This window comes from Dermacentor albipictus, chromosome 3 (assembly GCF_038994185.2).
Source record: "Dermacentor albipictus isolate Rhodes 1998 colony chromosome 3, USDA_Dalb.pri_finalv2, whole genome shotgun sequence".
In the NCBI taxonomy this organism is placed as follows: domain Eukaryota; kingdom Metazoa; phylum Arthropoda; class Arachnida; order Ixodida; family Ixodidae; genus Dermacentor; species Dermacentor albipictus.
Genome location: NC_091823.1, coordinates 23,227,242 through 23,251,411, shown reverse-complemented (window position 1 = coordinate 23,251,411; position 24,170 = coordinate 23,227,242). Strand labels below are relative to the sequence as shown.

The window sequence follows — 24,170 nt, the reverse complement described above, 5'->3', positions numbered from 1 at the left end:
CGGAATTCCTGCAAGTTCGCTGTCAACGATTCTAGGCAATAAGGACAGCGTGAGAATGGCACTTGCTTCAGGCACATCCTCGAAGCACAAAAAGGTGACGCAGCCCCTCCATGAAGAGTTGGACAAAGCAGTGCATGCGTGGTTTGTGGAAGCACGAGCCAGCAACGTCCCCCTGTCTGGAAGCATCGTCCAGCAGAAAGCCTTGAACTATGCATGCCTACTGTTTCAGGCACGCCGGATTTGCCGAAGGTCGACCCGTACACTCTGCTGGCCTAACACCAGGCGTTACAGACGACGACGAAGAGGCGTCACCGGCTCCGGGGATCGCGGCCGCCTGGAAAACGCTGGGAGAAATAGGAACCGTGCCGCCTAATCTCGAGCTCGACGAATACATCGGCGCTGACGCTTGTGTTGTTGTTCACGAAGATGTGAGTGATGAGCAGATCATAAAAGCTGCCCGGAATGATAAGGACTCTTCCGATGAAGAAGACGACGACGTACAGGAAGCGCCGGCTGCGGCAACCGCCGTACAGGTGATGGACGCTTTTGATGTCATCAGGAATTTCGTTGCTGTCCGAGACGACGATGTTGCAATGGGTTTGCTGACCGAGTGCGAAAATCGCGTGACGGCGTTGCTCGCCGTGAAGCGTAAGCAAACCAAGCTTACAGATTTTTGGCATTAAACGCCTTTGCTGCTGCTTGGGCAATTCTTTCTGCGTTTCACGTCAAATTTTTGCGATAACGAAGTTCCGCGAGAACGAATTTTTTTTCGTGTACCGTGAATTTCGTTATAGCGGGATTCAACTGTATTTCCTACCACTTAGTTCTCCAGCGGGCTCCTACCGGCAGACAGGGGCAAAGTTGCTTACGTTTGCCAACTCTAGCCTCTTCTCTGGTAACACAAATCGCGTACGTAAAAAAAAAAAACGCTAGTGGCGCACTAGTGCAGTGCCTGAAGTGCGCCGCCTTGAATTGCCGTTTATAATCCTCATGCGCCATCTTCCTGGATGACCGCAGTGCTCATGCAGTTTCGCCCTCTTCTTCTATTTGCCCTTTTTTTGACCCCGGGGTAGAGAAGCAAACCGGACGCTCGTTCGCTTAACCTCTATGCCTTCCCTATCCTTTCTTTCTCTTCATCCCCTTTGCCAGATGATAACTGCTGCGCAGTTTTTGCCACTGGTGGGCGGTTCCCCGCAGCAAATGTATCTGATCCTGTCAGGACCACGCTCCGGGGGGAACGCGGGGCAGCAGTCCTCAAGGCTTATAAAGCTAACCTCATGACATCTAGCACGCAATGAACGACAACTGCTGTTTATGGCTTTCCGCGGTCCCTGTGGGCAGTGCAACCCGGACGAAAAACAAGAGGAAGTACACGATACGAGCGCTGTCATCGGGCCAAAGATTCGCGCAGCACGCCAGATGGAAGAGACAGGAAGGCTTTCAGATGTTGCCCTACTGAGCGTATTCGTTCGGTGTGAGAAAATACAAGTCATTCGGAAATTACTTCGACTCACTTCTCTTTTCTGAGTTGTTTGTGGAAATACTCGGAAGACATGGGATCTGGTAAAAGGCCCAACTACTCGTGTCGTACTCCTTTTCCTTCGCCCTATCTTAGTCATTATACTTTCATGCAGAGACTGTTGCAGGCAAAGTAAAGCTTTGATCGTCAGCGCTTCCGGATTTTGCTTGACTGCGGCAGTGTTCGGTGCTTCCTGTTGCCCCGCCACCGCTGCTTATTAAGAAAATTTATTTCATTATAGAGACTGTAGCGTAGAAGAAATAAACTAAAAGAAGGAAACAGTGCAAACAAGAATATACGGTGTAGTACAAATGTGCTTGATAATAGGAAGGACAGAAAATTCCCGAAGAGCCCATCTCACCGTTACGGCCGACTTCAGTGCATCTAGCGTTCATGCATCGTAGCGACACAGCGTATTACTAAAGATGCCTTTGTTTACAATCTATAGTGGTCATACTGAGATTTACATTGCTTCGGGCTCAATACCAATTGCACGCATTCCACGCTTATGTGTAAATCTGTGTTAAGTGAAGCTCACTTTAATGTTTGATGATGATGTGTGGTGTTTTATGGTGCAAGCGCCAGTCAGGGCCAAAGAGCACCAGTCTTTAATGTTTGCACAAACGTTACATGTAATTGTTAAGGAAAAAGAAACTTTGATGACCCAAATATGTGTACAATATTATGGAAATGAAATGTACTTTTACACATTCATCTGCAGCCAACTTCCATTTTCTGTTGCTGACTTCATCACTTCTCTGTAGCACGGCAAGGGGCTAGAACAATCAACCTCGATCGATGCACAGTCAAATCCCAGTTTGTTCGCTTGAATTATTTTTCCACAGCCGGCTGCTTCGGTTGCCGAGTTTTTAAGTTCTTAACTCGTGTCCTGCTTGTGTGTCCGGTACATGGTCAATCTGTTGCAATGCACAAGAATGGGGACACAACTAGTGGCACATACTCAGTGACCCAAGTTGTCTGTTAGAGCAGATATTCATTGGCGCATACCCAGAGATATGTATCCACTACAGATGTCCAGTGACCCAAGTTGTATAAGCTCCGTACAAGTATCCACAAATTATCAGGAACCGAAACTCTAATCTAGAAAAACGACGACGAGACAAAAGACTTTAATGGAAATCGCGCTAAACACGATTTCAAACTTGAGAAAAGGACCACCAGCTACGTTATATTGACAGCTTTCACTGCGGGAAACTGCCTTTACTTTTTTTTTACGAGAGTTATGGAATAGTGGTTACATAGCAACACGCTAAACAGAGGTTAGTAAGCTAAAAATACAAATCGATTGAAAAGCGACTATTTCTCAATGTCGCGCGCAACGACACTGCATTCAAGCTCATAGATTTTACTGAAGACATGAAACATAGTTATAACTCTTTCAAATTTATCAAAAATAATCGTTAAATCATTAGCAGAAAAGATGTCTTAAGCACAGCCAAGAATTTCGTTGACCAATGAAGTTGGAAGCGTTCTTCACCGACAACAACAAACTAGTTCTGTAGGTAACTACAGATTTGAATTCTAATGCTTTTGAGGACAGGATACATTGCTCATTGTAGTTTACATCTGACTGCAGCGAAGGAATGGCGCCGCCACAAAGCAAACATTGTGGCTGCAAGTACTAACCTTTCAAACAACGAGCGCTTTCTTCCTATGTTTACATCTATACGCGCACTAAACATGTGATAGATAAGTGTCCAAAGTGTACGTGCAACTACACATTCACCTAGAGCATGTCACTGTGTTCCTGGTACCCTACAATTAGGACAGCGTAACGAGCGAAGCTTGCTAACGCATATTTCATCATAATTCATCAACTTGCTCATTTATATTTAGTTGGTAGCACGTGCCACCTCGACCGTCACTGAAGATCACGTAGCGCGCATGGTAAACGACTTCGTATTAAGCTTTTGCGCTTTTATGGTTGACATTGAAGGTATGCCCAATTGTGCAGCTCAAACAAGCGAGATTCCCGCTAACCCGAGCAACCAGGTTTACTGAGATGTGCTAATCTAGGAACAGCTGTGTCAAGAAACGCTCAAAATCAGCCGCCACTTCGTAACATGGTGACAAACGCGCAGGAAGTTGGCCGATATTACGATGTGATAAAAAATATAGCCGAGTAGTAAGACAAGACTCCAATAGAAATCTTCCACAATATGCCTGATCTCATACTAGAAAAAGAAAAGCTTTTAACAGGAAAGAACGAGGACACACCTGCCCCGGTGGCAGGCTAAAGCCTCCAAGCTCATGAGTAAAGAAGAGAACAGGTCTCGAAACAAAGACTGGCTTCCCATCCCATCAGAATTTTCCTGGTAATGAGGCCAACCAAACAGCAAGTTTTCTGCCATGGCAGTAATACCCACGAAATAAAACGTATAAGCTGCCGCAAATGTATTAACCCCAAAGTTTTCGTACTTATACCTAATTTTACCCTGTCATATTCCGAAAAGCTATTTTTTCCACGGGAAAGGGCTCTCGTTCCCCGCTCGGGGTGATGCGCCCGATTGGCTCAAACATAATGCCTATAACTTTCACTCTGTCAACAAGAGGGACTTCTACTGAGAGTGTATCACCTACCGCAAACCTAAACTCTTTAACGAATTGAGTACAGTGCCTGTGATAGCTCCATAGTCGGTAAAAAATTCTTTGAACATGTTCGAAACTGTAGGAATTGTGACGAAACAAGAAGATGTCGCCTGCACAGGCAGAAATAACAATGGCGTCTAGTCCAAGTAAAAGAATACCCTTCATGCTTACGCATGAAGTTGCCGTGTGTAGAACAAGGCTTAGTGACGAGGGAATTATGGAAGGAGACAATGGCCGCACGCCACAAGTCACGCCAAATTTACAACAAATTTCACCATTTAAGATCAATTCACAATAAATTTCTGAGTGTAAATATTTACCTCATTAATCATTCAACCAGGAGGCCAAAACATTGCAAAGCTGAAAAAAAGGTCGTCGTATTCAACACGACAAAGGCTTTGGATTGATAGACCAACAAAAGACGCCACTTAGGGACTACGGGCTAGCATAGGGAAACAGGTCACGAGTTAGAGAAAGCGATAAAAATATTGTTGGTCTAGGCGCAGCAGTTGTTTGGTAAGAGTTTATAAAACTATCGAGAAAAATCTCAGACGTCTAAGTTAAACTGGTGTCTACAACATACACGATTGAAATCTAAAATCAAGAAGAGAGCTGACATGGAATAGCACACTGTGGTATAAAGATTATAAACAGGGATAAGGTGCCTCAGAAAGGCTGGCCAATGTTTCGATAGGAAGACCTAACTTCGTCGAAGGCTGCCTTCTCATTCTCAACTGGTTACCTGCTGAAGGTGACAAAGCCGCCTGATGGCGTTGCACATTGAACAAAGAACAAGGTAAACATTGTAACCGGTGCTGTCAGATATTCGCTGAGTACTTCAATAAACGAGAAGTAATGTCCTGCGATTAAACCGTCATCACTGACAGTGTTGCGCGCACGCTTTCTGTGGTCACTGGTCGACAAAGTGTGTTCTCTGGTAGACAGTGTAATTCAAAAGTCGCACCGCAATGAGGCTGAATGCGATGATAAAGGTCTTGAGCAGATGGAAATAACAATAAAAAACAACGCTGAAATTCTTGTCTCACATTGACTGAGTCACGTGAGTGTGAGCCATATCGAAGAATTACCGCTTCTTGAAATGAAAAATGTTATCGTTGTATATTTCCGATGGGAGCTTTAGGCAACGCATCTATGTCAATTCTGGATGTAACTGGGTGCGTCTGAAGTGCCAAGTTTGTTTTAAGGTATCTTGTGATGACGCATTCGTTACATCTCAAGGTATTCAATTAAATGAAAAGAGTTCTCTCCACCTGTTCGAACTATATATGCAGAAGAATATTATTGAGCCCCTGCGTAATGCGGACGCGTTTGGCTTCAATTCGATTAAAATTTTACTCCAGCAATATTTCAACGAGTCCCGCGAGGTAAGGTTATCCCTTGCCACTAATGAATAGGCTAATGCTTCCTGGATAGATGCCCAACTTACGGCATCATGCAGCAGCGCCTAATCTATGTGACACATCCGATCATCATTCAAACGAACATTAAACCCTTGTAGTCAAAAAGCAAAGGGAGCATGGTCACTGATGGAAGAGGCATCCTGTGGAAAGCTATAACCACAGCACACGAGGCCAGACGTGATGTCAGAGCAGGAGGGATCTATATACTCTAACTAAACGGCTTTTCAATCTTCTCCGCTGCAAGGTCACGGCAAAATAAATCCGTGTTCAATCAAATCAATGCATCAGAGAGCTGCTACCTTGTCACCACTCGCTCTTGCCCCCGCGTAGTCGCTGGTACTGCTGCCACCACCCCCGACGCCACCGCAGCTGCTGCTGCTGATGCACTACGAAGCTACGAACGCAGTTTAAATATAATCACATCAATGAATATGCGCAGCGCATGATTATTTCATTGCAGCGTAGCTTTCTATGCCTCGTATCCGCGGTTTGACGCGTCCGATTGGTCGGTTCCTCTCAAATGAGGTTGGCCGATCCCGGAGATAGTAACTCGACTGATGCCGAATATGGTGTTACAAAAACTGTGATGATTCCACAGACAGTGTAAACAGTGTGCGTCACATGGGACGCGTGGAGGGGTTCTCCACGCGTCTAGAGGGCATCTGGGCATCAGAGGGCATCTGATCCCTACGCTGGAAAACGCGTTGCAAAGATGAGTAGTTTCATAGCGTTTAATGAAACCGCTTTAGTAAAGTCTTGGTTCCCATAGATTTCCACATGAGCGCTGTATCTACATGTTCAATTTTTGTCGCCTTTTTCTGGGGGAGGAGGAGGGGAGGGGGAAGAGGGCGTACAGACTCATTACCTTTCTGAAAAATTAGCGCTGCATGCTGCATTCCAGCACTCGGTAACTTACTATTATATGAACAGCAGCCTCAGAAATAAGACGTGAAAAGCAGATGACGCATCGCAACGGTGAGACATCTTGATTTTGTGCCTTACACTTTTACGCAGCTTCCTTAATCACGACGGGAAATCTTTGCATTTGTGCATTTTCTGAACACTGCCTCTCTCAAAGAAAACCTACGAGAAAACCTGCCACCAACAAGGTTCCTTAAATTTCGTAATTGCAAACTTGACTTCGGCGTTCCCGCTCATAATTGTCAGGCAGTTTTCTAAGCAACTCTTTGCAAGCAAGTAAGCAAGTATGCACGTGTTTTTTACACTTGGAAGTCAATTCAAGTAACAGTTTATATTACAATGACACCCTTAACTTGCATGCAGCAATTCTCACATTATTTTTACGACTACACGCTTTGTTCTGACATTGCATGTAAACTCACAGTGCAAGAAATTGAAAGTGCAGGTATACAGATGAATAGGACACTTCCTGGGAAGGTTAGCATACGCTGTTACGCTGGTTAGACTAGGTTACCTAGGTCTGTACGCTGTTATGAAGACGGCGACTATGTTGTTAGAAATTACAAAAAAATAAGTTGCACATAAATTATCTCTATTGTTTTTAGGCTAAATGTTTAAAGGTGTAAAGTGACTTGAAAATAAGCATTGTAATACTAAGTACAAACAGCTTATGCCTGAATAGTCTTAATTACTTTGACCGATTGCGAAGTTAATTAAGTATCGCTTCGGGAAGCTTTTAGGAGCTTGTGCTCAGGTTTCATTGGTGGCACGTCTTAAACATCTCATGAGGCATCCTATAAATCATTTCAGTATAACATAGACTAATTTCAGTATAGCAGATATGTGCAATGTTTGGCGTTGCTGTCTAAGAAATTAATTAGGGTTAAACTTTCCAGCCGATCATAATAAACAATTATTTCGCTGTGCAAATAAATGTGACCTAAAAATTGCAAGAACTTGGCGAAGCAAACTGTCTTAGTTCGCACAAAGGTACGCATATAAATGGCATCTATCCGGAGTAGGTGAAGAAGAATGGAGTTTCAAGATGCTCGCTTGATCTCAGGAAATTGATTTTGAAGCGGTCTAGCCAGGGCAGCTGCTTGTGACGCTTAAAAACGATCCCGGACATGTGCCACAGTTTCATTACAGAATTTTTGTATTGCCACCAATTTTTCTTTGTTGACTCGTCAGGAGCTCTGCCACCGAAGGAAACAGGTCGCTCTTGCCAGTGATTTGGAAAGTTCAATCTGAAATAGCACTGACGTCAAGACGCGGCCAATGAGGGGGTTTTGTATTACATGTCTTTCTTTCCTGGCAGCCTAATAAAGAATAAAAAATACCACGTAACTTTCTTTGCTTCAGTTAGGTCGGTCCGAGGCATACAGCAACCATGAGTTCTCTTGAAGTATTGTCACAAAGTTGATTCCCGCAAGACATCCGAGTCAAACGAACGTTATTGTGAAAACCACCGTAATTTTATAGCCGGATCACGTCGAAGGCGCACAAAATTACCTTTACTTACAACTTTATATAGCGTCCTGTATTTAAAATTACCATAAAAAAGCGAAAGGAATCCTTTCCCCTGATTATCATCATCAGCCTATATTTACGTAGGCTGCTGGATGAAGGCCTCTAGCTGGGATCGCCAATTGCCCTTGTTTTGCGATATCTGATTCCGAGTTTTCACTTCACTCTTACGTGAATGTTTCCAATTAAGTACATTTTAGGTATGGCTAACTGACGGTAACATATGGATAGGCTATTATCAAAGAACTTCTAGCTACAGCATTTCAGTTTTCAGTAGAAGAAGACATGTTGCGCCACATCGGAACTAATTCTTAAAAAGATACTGAACGATCATAAACAAATAAATAATAAGCAAACACATGATAACGAGTAATAGTGTAAGGACGTTCTGGATTTAAATAAAAAAAGTCTCTCTACCCCAATGAACGCTTTCTTTTCTACTTCTTAAACAATTCACGTCTTATCTACAGTGCGAATAAAAATAGTCGCTGCCCACTCGCAATATGTTCGTTGATATTTCCCTTGACTGAATCAACAGGAAATAATACAGTTTCTAAGGCAGTAATCCGAAATATTCATAAATTCTGTGTAGGGCCTGTCGTTTATAGCAGCGTAAATTAGCACGAAAGTAAGTATTAGTATTAGTATGTATATTAGTAAGTATTAGTAGTAGTAGTAGTAGTAGTAGTAGTAGTAGTAGTAGTAGTAGTAGTAGTAGTAGTAGTAGTAGTAGTAGTACTAAGTAAGTATAAGAAATTAGTATGAGCGGTTTGGGAATAGCTGCGCGTTTTCAATTCCAATTAGGTCTTTCAGTATATAGCCAGCGCTTTGTACGTGACAATTGACGATTGTCCTGTTTGGTGAAAATCGCAGTTTCACGGCCTACAGTTGTGACACTTGCAAGTTATTCTGAGCCAGGGTTGCCAACTATCGAGCAGACGAAGTCGAAACGAAGGGACAGGTGGGTAGCCGGCGGCTATACAGTCTGCCAGTGCCAGGAGCCGCCAGTCTCTATCAGCAGCAAAGTTGCACGTGCTGTTTGAGTCCTACCATGTCGCAATTTAAAACGAGAAATGTGCAGCAGTTAGGGCTAGAACTACTAAAAAATGAAACCGCCTTATGTTTATCACTATGCAACAGAGGACAAAAGAGAAGAATGTGCTACCGAGCTACCAGGCGTTTGACATTTTGAATTTACTCTTTCACATATGGTTCCCTGATGGGCGAGAATTCCGACTCCCCCTCCCTTTCTTTCCGACTTAGTTCTGTTCCACCCTTCTCAAACATAATTCTCAATCACTGGCGGCTCTTCTTCTAAGGTGCGTTTCTGTCACCGCATCCACTCCTGTTTGTGCTCAAATTAACTGCTCCTCAATTTCTGCCCACTTTTCCTTTCTTCTGCCGCCCTGCATGTTTATGTAGCCTATTGTATGGCGAGTTCTCTTTCATGCTTTCCTCCTTTTTCTGTTATAGACGGCGATGCTCTTCTGAGGTTCCCCTATGGGACCTTCTTCATTACTACCTACTGTGGCCTCCTTAGCGCCCGTGGGCCCCCTAAAAAGCAACAGCGCGACAACCAAGTCGCCAGCCCACTTTTCGTGCCAGCCTGTAATAGAAGTGGATTCCGCCTCGTTTAAAACATCCACACCTTCTCACGTCCCTGTTTACTTCAACAACCTCGAAGCCTTTCTTTCGGCTATTTTCCATATCACCTCATTAGCAGCCACTACGGCTCATTGTACGTGATTGTCATGTACAGGCACCTCCGGCATCGTGCACACCACTATCTGCAGCTGAGAGGATAGCTCGCGCAAGCCGTCCACGCCCTTCGCCAAGCGCTGGGCTAGTTTTGTCCCTTTCCTTTTTAGCACGTCCTTTAGACCACCTGCTACTATGACAAGGTCGCGCACGCGGACATTTTCCGCGAGCTTTTCTTTTGCTCGCTCCATGACAGAACCCAATGCCCGCCATGAAAATGTCCACTCTTTTATTGTCTTTCGCCCTCTCCACAATTGCTTCTAAGCACCCAGCCAGGTTTGAGTCACCTGCTATAATCACCCTTTCACTCTCTTCTACCTCTCCCGGCTTCCCTTTGTCCTTTTCCGCGTGATTCGGACTCGACAAGGGGCATCGTCCCCTGTGCCCTTGCTTTGTTCGCGTGGCAGCCTCAAGGTAGGTGCCGCTCTTTCCAGCTAACCCTTCACCACGTTGCACGCATTCCACGTACTTTGGTAGCACTCCTTCTCCTGTCACAACAGATTCACAACAATCTGTCGTTTCGTACTCTCCCTCCCAAGTCTTTATTTTTCTTTTTGGCACAACTATGTATTCATTAGATCCCAACGAACTGGCCCAGCAACAAATTCTACTCTCCTGTCACGTCGGGGGACTGCGTTCCATTGTCACGCACATTCTCGTTCACAATGGTGGCCCTGTTCAGCTTTTTCTCGGCTGCTTCAAGTCTTTCTTCAACTACCTTCCGTACATCACGCTCCCTGTGTAGCTCATTTTTGAGCTGTTCCACCTGTTTGGCAAGCTCTTCCTGGAAGACCTCCATTTTCTGCGGCCTAGTATCGACATCGCGGCGTGTGCCGGTTGACTCGATTCTCTCTCCATTCTGATTTGCGCCCTCATCTGCCTTGAGGGACCCACCGCGCACTGCCTGCTTTCCCGGCTTTCTTGCCATGTATTGCACGGCTTTTTCTGATGCAAATACTATAATAACATAATAATGCAGAGCACGTGCCTTTTAGCAAAAACCGATACGCACAGGATCCAAATCCTCAATATGTCACAAAGCAACTTTCACCACTGTTTCAAAATCAATGCTATGGAGACCCAAGATAGGACACGCTCTTGCACGCGCTCAACCAAGCGCCCACGCTCTCACTTACCTACCAAAACACGCACAGTAAAACCACTAATAGCTGTTGGTCTCAACTAATCGTCAACTAGTAGTAGTCTATTAGTAATCAACTCAATCATTAGTAGTCTCGACTATTATTAATAGCTATTAGTCTCTCTAATAACTCAACATCCCACCCGGCTGCACCTGTGGAAGCACGTGGCGAGAAATGGCGCTCTAACCATCCTGCAAAACCAAATATACACGAAACACCGGCGCACACGAAATACGAAAGAAAAAAAGGGGGGGGAGGGGAGGAAATAAAACCACCCAACTACTATTTCAAGGCAAAAAAACGGCAAATCAAAAACAAAAGCAAGCTCAAAGCATGCACAAAATCTTATGATGTCGTCGCCGCCATGGAGCCCCGAAAAGCACGTCCATTCGCCACAACATCTCAAGCTACTCTCAAGCTACAAGGCAAGTGTTGCAGAAACTGCAGCGCTTTCCTTTCTACTAACGTGCGAGACCAGGGAGATGCAGATAGAACGCTAGAGAGGAGATGAAGGAGAGGGAGGAGAAGAGGCAGTTAGCATACAAGAGAGGGGGGAGCTGACGTGAGAAGGCAAGGAAACCCGACAACTGTACGGCAGTGGTTGCGGGGAAACAGTATAAGCTTAAGTTCAAGGTACGGTACAGTACGTTGCTGCTATTTCTGAAAAATAAACGCTATGGTAATATTTCAAACGGGCAACTTACTGAGGGCGTGCAGAAGCAAAGTCGCATTAATTAAAACTCACCGCAGGGTCCAGGAGACACTATGGAAGCGGTCGACCGTCATATCAACATTTCTGTGCCCGCCGCGTTAGCTTTGCGGCTATGGCATTGATAGAGGTCGTGGATTAGATCCCAATCGTGGCAGCCGCATTTCAACGGGGCGAAATAGAAAACGCACGTGCACTTAGATTTTAGGACACGTTACAGGACATCATGGTGTCAAAATTAATCAGGAGTCCGCCACTACGGCGTGCCTCATAATCCGAGCGTGGTTTTGGCACGGAGAGCACCAGAATCCAATCCAAGTTTAATACTTCTGAAACAATGTGATGCGCCATGTGAGGCAATGACAACGTTCAACCCTCTCAGAGGTTATCAAATATGGCGCGCAACAACGCCTGAAGCAAACGCCTCTCCCTGTGTGTTCTGTTTACTATGCAGACAAACAGCAGTGGTGCACGCAAGGTAACGTTTAACATAAACTCACCACTCTCGTGTTAGCCTAAACGTTGAAGAAATTAAGCTTTAGCCGTCCACATCACCGCTAATTATCGTCAGTCAAAACAACCAGCATGGAAAGGTTCGGTTTCATCGATTCCCACAGTTCGTAGGATCTGCATAATTATTTTTTTCAGAACAGGATATGCGGTGACAATTTTACTTTTTCTGGCGTGCATTTCAGCAGGGAAAGAGACGTGAGGGCTGAAATGTCCTCTTTTAAGAATAACTTGGTCTTTTCGACACTTAATCATGACCTATTACATATGGACTCGTTCCCGCGTCAACTCAACCGTAAGTAGGCGCCCGCGTGGAATACATAAATGAGTCTGACAGAAGGTGACAGACTAGCCGTTAGAGCAAAGACAGAATGTCCAAGTTTCTTCCGACAGCTCGGTGCTTAGTCGGAGCAGGGAAAACAGGCGGTGTTGGAAAGTTTAAGGCGAGAAGGCATGCGACGGAGGAGTGAGAGCTCAATAGCTGCATATAAAGGGACGAAGACAGGGCCGTCTGTTGAAACGTTGGCCAGGCTTTCTGAGGCACCTTATCCGTGTAATAACATTCACACTATAATGTGCTGCTCCATCTGTCAGTCCTCCTTGGTTTCGGATTTGCCTGTAAAGTGGGCATGCACCGAGGAGGCGAAATGAGGAGAGGGCAACGTTCGGGACGAAGAAGAAAGGACGCTGCATTGAGCGAGGAATATTAAGGCAACACAGGAGCGGCGAGAGCACCAAGCCCAAGAACACGGGGCAGCGAAGCGAGAATAACACGCTCTGGCGGAGTGACAACGCGAACATTGTCAAGAAGAGGAACATGGTGGAGAGAGGCGAAAGCGAGATATGGAAGGCAACGCGGCGACGAGGAAACGAGATGCGTCGCTCGAGCGGAATGAGCGAGCACGAGACACCGAGTCACAGAATCCAGTACGCCGCAGCCGCGTATCGGCAACGCTGCGCGAAACTTGAGCGTCGCGAACGACGGAGTGCGATCTTGCTGCTTTCGAAGTGGGTTTATGGACGCGTGAAATCAAAACTTCGAGATCTTGGGTCTTTTGTTGAGCACAAATTTTTATGACACGCGAACAAGACAAATATAGGTCAAATGAAAACATTCCCTTATTTAAGTGGTGTACTCTAAAATAACGACGTGATTCCACTAAAGGAATCAGCGAGTCACATATTGACGTTGAATTCAAACACGCTAGTCCCCTAGTTTCAAAGCGCGTTATTTCAACCTGATGAAACCAACATGCGTTTTCTTGCTTAGGTTTAATTTATTCGCAGTACTGCATTTTGAGGCATCTGAAGAAGCAGGTATTTCAGCTTGGTGTTCAAGCTCATAATATGTTCTTCGATTGGAGCCTGCGTCCTATATTCCCATAAGTTCTTCAGTAAATTGCAACGGACAGCAACCACAAAATAGATGAAACAGCAGCCATAGCTCTTATTTTCCAAATGGCTTTCTTGGTCCCTTGTTTTTAGAGCAGCTGAAGAAGATGAATACCGCCGATTTCAGAATTTCAGTCAGCGACACCTGCTATAGCATTTCCCTCGTTTTATGCGCTTACGGTTGTTCTTTGAGCGAGCTACAAAAATTTTTGGATCGATATAAACGATGCCAGTCATGGGTAAAGCGTGCTTATACTAATAGCGGAGGGCTTGGGACTTGTAAGAGAGTACAATGTTTAGCTTTCTCTTAAGTAAGCATGCAGCTAACTAAACCTATTCCAATCTGTTTTATTTCGTTTCTGCCATTAGCCTTCCCCCATTGGTCACACATTTTAGGCGCCGCCGCCATGTCGCCTTTCTGTTCCGTGACGTCACAAAAAACCGCGAAAGCTTCCTCCCTCGTATAACGTATAAACGCTCATTATGCATGATTAGCTTGAACAAAATAAAAAAAATATTTTCGGCTCTATGCCTCTTTCGCCGTCATAGTAGTAGCCCTCCACTATTGCTCAAATTTTGGTCAAACTACCATTCTGTAATGCGACATCATAATATTACCAAAGCTCGTCATGTCAAAGTGACGTGTACGCCCTCAAGTTTCCACAATATGACGAAGAAAACATAACTTATCTTCGGAACAGCCGGAAACTGCCCCGTTCTGAAAGTAATAAAAGATGTCTGCCTGCCAATCGCTCTGGCGCCAGCTATACTCAGAGCTATTGGGGATAACGGATTTCGATGCGTAAAATAAACAATGTTGTGTGGCAGCATAACATTTTCTAGCCCTTTCGTTACGTATACGACATCGCTTTGCCAACTCTTCAACGCTGTGGATTCATTTTAGCGGTATTTTAAACTTTCCGTTGGACGCCGCCGCGATTTTCGACCAGCCACCGGAAGCTATGCAAGGGGAACCAATCGCCGTCGCCGACACCATCGCTCTCATCCTGTTATCTATTTTCACTATGCTGGCTAGGACCCACCGAAGCCCTCTCCTGTTCTTCGTGCTTCTCACCTCTTGACAGCCAATAAGATGATCAAAATTTGTCTAAGTAGGCAATTTTATTTGATTTCAAGGCAAACCAAAGTGACTTCCTATATACACTAGGAATACGTTGGATTGAGCTTCTCAAACAACACGGCAAGTCACCTCCCGATGCTATCATTGATGGTTATGTAAATTTGATGCCAGGGCAGGTATTTTGTAGCGATGCCTTTTCCGATTCTATGCTTTTTCAGGCTTTTCGCGCTTGGCCAGTGGTCAGAGCGACGGTCTGCCCACATTATCAACGGGATCAGGCGGCCGTGTGTGGTGGATGATAAGAATAGCATAGAATAAGGCATAAGGCATCGCTACAAAATAGCGGCCCAGGATATTGGACTACAATTGGAATAGAATAGTTTTACGCTAAACAACCTTTGACATAGATTCTTAAGGTTTATATTCTGTGCCGCCTTTCATTTCTCTCTCAGTGTATAGCGATCGCGCATGTTGACCCAAACTAATGACAAAGCTTCCCAATATTTTTATATCATATAATCAATCTATTTATCAATCGATTGATCAGTCAATAATTTAGCCTGCTATTCTTAGTCCAACATCATCTTCCACTTGTTCTCCCATTTTCACTAAAGAAGAAAAGAAAACCAGAGCAAAAACATAAAACAACTGCTTCAAGGAATTTCCCAAAACTAGCAAATACCCAACGTCCCTGATGTGAATTGTTGCTTCTTATTCGCATGCTTCACTAAAGGTTTCTTCAAAAGGGCGGAATGATCTTCCATGATGGTACGTAAGAAGCGCCAGTGATGGACGTCAGAGAACTAAGCATTTAAGAAATGTGCGCTCACATGCTTACTTATAATAACGGAGCGTTTTTTGTTTCTTCCTCCCACCATCCCTTTTTGTGGCTAATGGCCACATATTTTTCGCCAAAGAAATGCCCAATTAACAAGATATTGCGCGCAAGACTGCATGCACGCTACAAGTCGGAAAGCATCAACTCTTTTTAGAAGAGCAAAAGCAAGAATTACGCTTCGGTGCGCACGTTTTAGCACTGGAATAACTTAGAGCCTAATCTTTGGTGTCCATTATCGAAGGACCGCATAAGCTGAACACAGCAGTTTAATTTATTCTAATGCAAAAGCACTATACGCCCCGTTACGGGAAAACCCGCCGCCGTTGGCAGCGTGGCAGAATTATGGTATCGAAGATGGCCCACGGCGCAAAAAATAAAAACACGTAAAAATGCTCGGATTCACGTTAGATTTCTTAGGGAGGTTCCTGTAAATAAATTAAATTCATGTTAAATTTGGGTGTGGATCGCAGCCGGGCCTCCTCGGTGCGAGACTAGTACGTTTTCCCCGATTCCGCATCGGCTCCGCGGTTCTGGTTGATTGAAGGTGTGCCCAGTGTGTGCGTCATTGGGCACGTGACGGCGCAGCTGATGGAAAGGAGGTGTCACCGTGTCATGAAAGATTAAAATGAATGCATAAAATAAAAAGCATTACTGTCCACTCGAATGTCACTGAGCGGTCCTTTGAGTTACGAACTCCTCGTGGGCAAGCGAGCGCGGTGGGGCTCTTGGCGCGTGTTGATTTGGGGCCTCAAGGGGCGCAATCGGAACGCAGGTGAAAGCTTGCGCGCACAAGGAACGCGTGGAGAGAAACACTTCAACAAAGCGATTCTAATGCTTTCGCAATCTCACACGTAAATAGTGTTAAGTGTCTCTACCGATTTTTTTTTTTTTGCTTCGTGTTTACTATCACGTTGAACGGGAGGCTTATTAAGCGTAAATTTGGCTATAGTGACAATCGCTGGTTGTATTTTGTCATCGCAAGCGTGGGGTTCATTATCAAAGAACAAATAGAAGTACAAAGAATACTCGAAGCCGTCTTTGTGACTTCGAAGCATGTCAAGAATTTTTACCAATGTTGTTCCCTGCGTTTGTTGAAGGCAATGTTGCTTTGTTGCTCAGAGTGCGAAAAATGAAAGGAAAGATTACTTGAAGCGTTGAACTAAAAGCTTTCCTCCTTAGCCCCTTCCGCAGTTCTAACTATGGTGAAGAACAAATATTTTCAATGAATAAAAGTCAATGTGCTATCAATGACACCACTGTCTGGCCGAAAAATTTGTATTCTTGACTGGGATTATTCTTCACATTTATTTTAAGCCACACGTGCAGGTCAAGATGGCCGTAAGAAGGTGCGATACCTTATGAAGGAAATAAGACAGGAAAGGTAAGCGTAGAACATCCACTACATGGATGCAGGACTCAATTAATAGTTAAAAATGTGAGTTCTTCGTTTAAGGAATACAGACATGGTCAAACCTATTTTGTCATCTGTGTCTCTACTCTGAAAGCCATGTTTTCAAAATATCATGTTCAGTTGTCGAACAAAGACAATGACTTTTACTTTAGCTGTCTCAGAAACAAGTGGTAACACAAGTTAGTAACGCAGACTCAGCCTGCGCGGACTGGTAACGCAGACTCAGCCTCACGTGGATCATATCTGCCGGCTCACTACACCTTTATTCATGGTCACTACCTTATAGTAACAGTATTTGCCTGATTAAGCGTCAATTCTATGGGCAACAGCGTCACAATCGGTGAGTTGCGTTTTGTGTGCATGGGTTTCGGGGTGCGATATATATAAATGAGGCGACTGCGTAAGCTACTTGGTGCTATAAAAATTACATAATATTTCAATGATGTTTATTAATTTGCGTGAATAATGTTCTTCGCTCACCGAACCGCCTCCAATTTGTACTGAACAACCTTTCATTAGACATGAATAGAACTTCATTTCACAGACGTCAGTCCTTTTTTTAGCGTTTCCTTCACAAAGGTTACTGATTCCAACAGAAACAGTAGTGGATACATAGACAATTCACTAGGAATCATGCGGACTAAGCCTCACATGTAGTTTCGCGGACTAAAGGAATAAATATGGAATCGCACATGAGCCAGAGCAGTAGTTACTGAAACTCATACGGGCTCCTATTCGCTCCCATCGACTCATTCAAACTCAGTTTCAAGCAACCTAGCTTCAATAACACTCAGATTCACACAAACGCGGACTCAGTGGAGCTCAGCCAGGCTAAGGTATGCGTCTGAGTGAGTCTGAGTGTGAGGAGAAATACATTTATTACAAAATAAAAACTAAGACGACCACCTAGACTATTGTGTCCTATCCTATCCTGCCTATGCAAGTCTCACGCCGATAAACATACGAGCAGGCCCTAAATATCCATCTCGATAACAGCGCATAGCAGTACGCCTAGTAAGGACACTCAATGGGGACGAACAGGGCATAGCGAACATTTCCAGCACAAGATACGGAAAAAGGTCTTCCGAAAATGAGAGAGGAGAGGCTGCAGACGGAATTTCTGAGGAAAACGCTTCACTTAAACACGAACGGCCTGCTGCTCGCCTGTTCGTTCCGTCTATTCGTTTGCATTCATAATCATCGTCGATGGTTTCTGCGCAATTTTTTTTTTCATCCGCGGGAACTGCAGCTATTTGCTTCCCTGATTCTCTTGATTCGTTACGGGCCCCAGTTTGCTGCCTCTTGCAATTTGGCCCGATCAACAACGTGTGCTCAACGAGCCATTGAATTTTTGATGTTTCAGCTTTCGTACATAGGATGCAAACTCTCGGGTGAAAAAAAGAAGCGCAGCCACCAGATTTGACGATCGTGCTAAATGCGATGCAGTATACGGGGCTGAACACGCTATGCCCGCCTGATTTCGATAAGTAAACTATTTATAAAAGTATTGTCGTAAGCCAGGCCGCCTTGATCAATATCATTCGCAGGACTTACTTGGCCTCATACTTCATATTTAATGTGAAGGTAATGGTGATGATCACGGCAGGCTGATGATCACTTGTTGTGCAGAGGAGCAACGCCTCCAGTAGTAGTAGTGAATGATGCAACCGGCTCCGACGTGGTAGCTGCCAAGGTTCAACGCATCAATATATTTTACGAGCGCCTCCGTTAAAGCGGCGGCCGTTGCCCTTGCATTTCTTCAAAATTTATTTTCGGCCATTAAGATTGATGAGTGCTGCTAAACAGTGTTCTATTTCCATAAAAGTGTGCTGTTTCTTAAGTTCTTTATTTTTTGGACATATTTACATTGATTACAGAGCATTAGGAATGTAAAAACACTGGCGTAGTAGGACACAAGGCGAGCGTACTTGGGTTAACGTCCTTCTTGCGTTATAATCAATATGAATGTTAATGAACTTGCCAAGCTGTACCACATTGTTGCAGTTGCTTTCGTCGTCTTTATACTAACAATCCTCTAAAAGTGCATTGCTATTACAGACCAAATATCCATCCCTATATCTTTTTTCTTCTTTTTTTTATTGTATCTGAGACCCAGAGCCTTGGGCGGCGTAACCCTCGTACTCATATTTATTTCTGTATGGATAATGCGATGTGGTTACAAAACAACTTCGATGATCACTGCGCTGCTTTTCGGCACGTTACATGTGACAAGTAAACCTTGGATGATGTTTTACGCTCTCACACGCTCTGGTTTGGCACTGAACAGCGGCGGAGAACTGGCTTTTCAACTGTCAGGAATAGTTTTCGTTTTGATTTTATTTCGTGCTGTTTGGTGTAGTTTTATAACTGGCATCCTCTGGGGACATCACGTCCATCCAGGATCATTGACACGGTTTAGAACCCATATCTGGTGCAGTACAACGTTGGCTTCCCGATCGCCTTCCTTCTTCATATGCTCCCCCCGCCTCCAAGGTTGTTTCTCGAAAAGTATTTAAATATTCATTTTCTTTGAAACCCTCAGCCATGTTTCGAAAATGATTTTGCTCATATGTGAGCCGCGTTTTTCGGACATAGAAATTTGAGCAAAATGCTAAAACACAAGGGTGAGGAGAGATTTAGGAGCACGGCAAATAACGAAAAAATGGAGATAGCCGCACCAGTAGCGTGTCCATATCTTTGTAACGGTCAGAAAGCACCTTGTTGCGAACTGTCACATGAAACCAGAAAACAATTGATCAATTTCCTTCCCGTTTATTAGCTGCTGTCTTATGGTTCTGCTTATGTTTCGAAGGTATGGTACGCAGTATAATTGAGAAATTCGAAGACTACATTAAACCGTGGGAAGTAGCGCTCGTCTATACTTCATTAGTATATGCATGTTAATTTGTGTACCTCTTGTAATACACAGATTTTACCAAGAAGCGCAACAAGAAGTACTTACGGGTACTACTTTGCCGATCAACGTTCAGTACGATATAAGTAATCTATTCAGAGAGAGACTTACTTACTTGCGTATGTACGTAAAACTCCGGGAAGTTAAGCAAAGTTGTGCTCTACAGAAAATAAGGCTTTTATTAAAGAAATTATTCAAAAGTTTCAAAAGTTGAACAAGCATGTTTTAACGCCTTCGAATGAAACCCAGAGTGCCCGCGCGACCTTGATTTTCAGTTTATAATCTTCTATCGACGTTCTTGGAATGAAAGATATACGCAAAAGCAGAAGACGCCATTAAAAGGAGGAGCAAGCGGATTTTGGTGCGTCTGAAGATTGGTTGTGCTTGTTTCTGGCGTCGAGTGAAGCACGGTAAAATGCGGTACACCCTCTCTCGAAGCCGTCCTCTTTTTCTTTTTGTACAACAATCAATCAATCAATCAATCAATCAATCAATCAATAGGAACATGAAAGGTACGGTGGGGCTAGCCCCACGCGCCTTTTCCTATTTTCGCAAGTTTTGCGCTATCTTCGTTCACCGAGTAGCGTAGCACGAAGTCGATTTGAACTCGGACCTTTGCCTGAACTCGGGACTTACGGTTTTTTATCTGCTCTTCGGTAGCTACGGCAAATAATTGAGACGTGCTGGCCGTGACCAGACGTGCTTACGAGGTGACCAGAAATCACCTCGTAACCCCTACACAATTCTCTCCGCAATGCCGCTTCTCCGCAGAGCGCGGGTCCCTCAGGCACATAGTAGGGGATTGCAGAGCGGCACCGTTAAATCCTACGAGCCCGTACCCCACCAACGAGCTTTGGGAGAGAGCCTTGGCCAGCTCCGACCTCGAGGATCAGCAACAGCTCATTGCGAGGGCCCAGGACGCGGCCCGAGCTCAAGGCGTTGTGGAATGAGGACGCCTCTCCAAAGCTGGATTCACTCAATAAAAATGTTTATTCTCTCTCTACCATCTATACCGTAGTTCATGACACACCTAAAAAGCAATGAACTTCACTTTTCGAACGTCTCTCCACCCCCAGCCCGGCACCAACTACGCAAATAACACAAAGTGTCTTTCACAAGAACTGCGGGTGGCATAATGTGGGCTATCTGACGCCATATTTGTTAAATATCATAAAATAAATAAGCTTCACAAACTTCGATGTAAGTGTTATATATATTATTCTTATTTATGCAAACTTATGTAAGGCATTGTGGTTTTCTAAAAGCAATATATTGAATGTTGTATATATCATATGCTGCATGCGAAATATATAAGGGGACGCCAAAGAACTGAAGCTGAAGTACGTTCGTATTATGCGTGTTTTCAGGAACAATGTATTTTATTAAGGCGTGTGAACAGCCAATACGTCCGCGTTTCAACTGGTCTTTAACGGAAGCAAGAGCCAAGACATTAAGGACAAGGAGGTAGCTGCGGTAAAATTTTGCCATCGTGAAGTACAGAAAACAAAAACACTCTTTACTCACCACAATTTTCCTCATAGATCAAGACCTGTTTCAACCATACGAGTTGTCAAAAACCTTGAAACCGACGTTTCGCAAAGGCTTTTTTATAGTGTTGTTGCCTTCGTAAAATCCAACCTACCTAAAGAAGCACCACGTGCATGTTGCAACTGCTTCCCCTATATGTACAGAGATTGAATGAATTAAACGTAAAAACGTGATGTGCTAAGAGAAATCACCGAGCAATCCTATCAGCTCGGTTAAGCAATCGTGGCGTGCAGCGCCTCTGTTTTTCTCTTTTGGAGCACGTGCACGGCAGGAACGAGAGCACCACGCCCATTCGTAGCTTCTGGGGAAGCTGGTCAATATTCACAGCCGCTAGCTGTTCGTGCCGCCGATGCGGTCGTTAATAAAGCTTGGAGAGAACCAAAACATTACATCGAGGTCTTAACGACATTTTGCTCATGTTGCAGACTAACTCATTTCAGCTGCGCAGCGAACGGCGCGAAGCCCAGGACAAGACCGACAAAATGCGCGGTGCTCTTTCGATTGCAATGTCGTTGAGCCTGCGCTAATGATTTGGGACAGACGGTTCAAAAGGACGGTGCTGTACAGATATGCAACAACACGTCTGCTTGGTAAGTTGCATGTAACTCAAGAAGAGAAAACATCGAAAGCCCAGGATGAATGAACAGTGCTGGAAGGTGCTCTCGTCCTTCGTCATGCGTTTTGCGCTCTTCGTTACCAACTATACTTAACAGTTCGATAACTTAATCGTGTAAAGTGCATTGTAGCTTAGTTTACTTACAGCTCGCACGACAAGCACGAGATATGAATATACATCTAGAAAACGGACCATTTGGAGAGCTAATTAATAGTCTAATCAGTCGCTTTGAGCCACAGTTATCTCAGGCAACACACAAATTCAGCTTTCAAAAGGAAAACCGTTAGACGCTCTGAGAGGGAGGTGGCTAACTTCTAGTTAGCCTAATTGACTGTCAACTTGGTGGTGTTAGTGAAGGCAACCAAAGCTTTCTGCATCGCCCCATGAGCATGACAACAGTGAGGCTCAGATTATATGCATTAACACGCCGGTTATGTATTTACGGAGCCTTTAGTGGTCGACCAGAGATGCGGAGTGTTGAATGATGCAGCCTCGAGCCCTTCCATCGTTCGAAAGCCCGGCGAGTCGGGAAGGCGATATAGCATCTTCCAAAAGAGACAAGAAATCCGCTTGTCGCAAATGGCGGGCTTACTCTGCATCATGTATGTATCGTTTTTTCAACATGATTATAGGAACTTGTGGTCAAGATCATGCTACGGCGAATACACCAAATGGCGACACAAGCGAGATCATTAGTGTAATTAAGTGCGCTAGGGCAAATATGCTTCTGCAAAGATATGCTATGTCGGTCCTGCGTCAAGCGCACTTACTCTGTGCCCGCACGTTTTCCAATTTCGTCACGCTATTCAATTATCTGCATTTTCAGGCAGTTCTTGCCTTCCACTGGTAGGGATTCAGCTATTCTACTTTTCTACTCTTTATTCACGGCTCACTAAACATCATTCGTTTCTCTTAATGTAAACTAGATCGTCATTTACTCCCCTTACTCACATCTGGTCCATTATTCACCCTTTGCATTTGTGTCTCAAGACAATACGCTTACCACTACGCTATGAGTGTCGCCCATGAATTACGCATCCTAGACAACCAACAGGCCGAATGCCAAGCGAGCCTGTAGAGCCTGTTGCTCTAAGTCTCGGTCGGTTCGCACTTGCAGCACTTGGTTATTGTCTGGAGTATCCTGCCTTTCTCCGTGGACCGGTGCTCGTCTTGTTCAATACGTCTGCAATCTCTGAGCCCTATGCTGTGTCTCTATTTTTCTCTGACAACTTCCATCGGCCGTATGCCAACTTTCTCATTACTGATTTGATTAAATAAGATGATAGCACCAAGAGAAGGTGCCGACTACTCTTTTTGGCATGAGAAACATGTAGATATGTCCAAGTCACACAACATCAAAACCGATAAAAGAAACGCAATATGAAAAGACATTACAAAATAGGTTCATATAACCGTCGAACACGCTGATGCGAAATTGCCTCACCTTCTCCGTGAGTGGCACTCGTATGAATTCAATCGGTAAGTAAATCAAACCTTTACTTAGTGCGCATATCAGGAGCAGAGACAAAGAGCGGAACTAGAATGGTTTGGTGAGTCCTCTCACGTTACATATGCTTCGTCAAAAATTAGTACATACCAGCATAATTTGTCGGGCGGATGAATAGGCAAAGAGCTCTGTCACCTGTAATCGAAACGTTCTGCATCGTGCCATTAGCGCGAAGGAAGAAAACTTCGGGCGACGTACACTAATGCACGGGTTAAATATTCATGGAGTAAGCATTTGCAGGAGACGAGTGACGTACAATATGCAAGTCGTGTTTTTAGCGAATCTCCGGAGAGCCTCGCGTGCCCGGCAGGTTGATTTTTTTTTTCGCATTCCTCGAATCATCTCGTTGATGATTTAAGGCCTCGTGCATTACGGTGCGAACTACAAGAGTGCGGACCACACTTATGGTGTTCCATAAGCAACTGCAGGATTTATTTCTCGCTTAATCGATGCCGTCAATATGTACTCTACGTGCGCAAATGTCCTCGTAGTTTCTCGCTATCTTTCTCACTTGTTATGAACGATGAGAATAAGAGATTCCGAAATATTTTTTTTTTCAGTTGCAAACCTTATACGAAAAAATCAAACGTGACGCCTGCGGTCGAAAGGGCGTTCCACATCGTCTGACATGACCGTGCATACGTTGGCTATGAATCCCAGCCTTAATCTCGTATACGCACTTATACAAATGCCCCAAAACTGGATAGGAGGTTGGTTGCGTGCCCCACAGCTTAATTGGTGAAGCA

General features: G+C 44.4%; 1 protein-coding gene across 1 annotated transcript in view; it reads right to left on the bottom strand.

Annotated features, from left to right (window-relative positions):
- LOC135903925 (gastrin/cholecystokinin type B receptor-like) overlaps positions 1 to 24,170 on the bottom strand; it is a 253,501-nt gene that overhangs the window by 146,230 nt on the left and 83,101 nt on the right. The gene's annotated exons all lie outside the window — the stretch shown is intronic.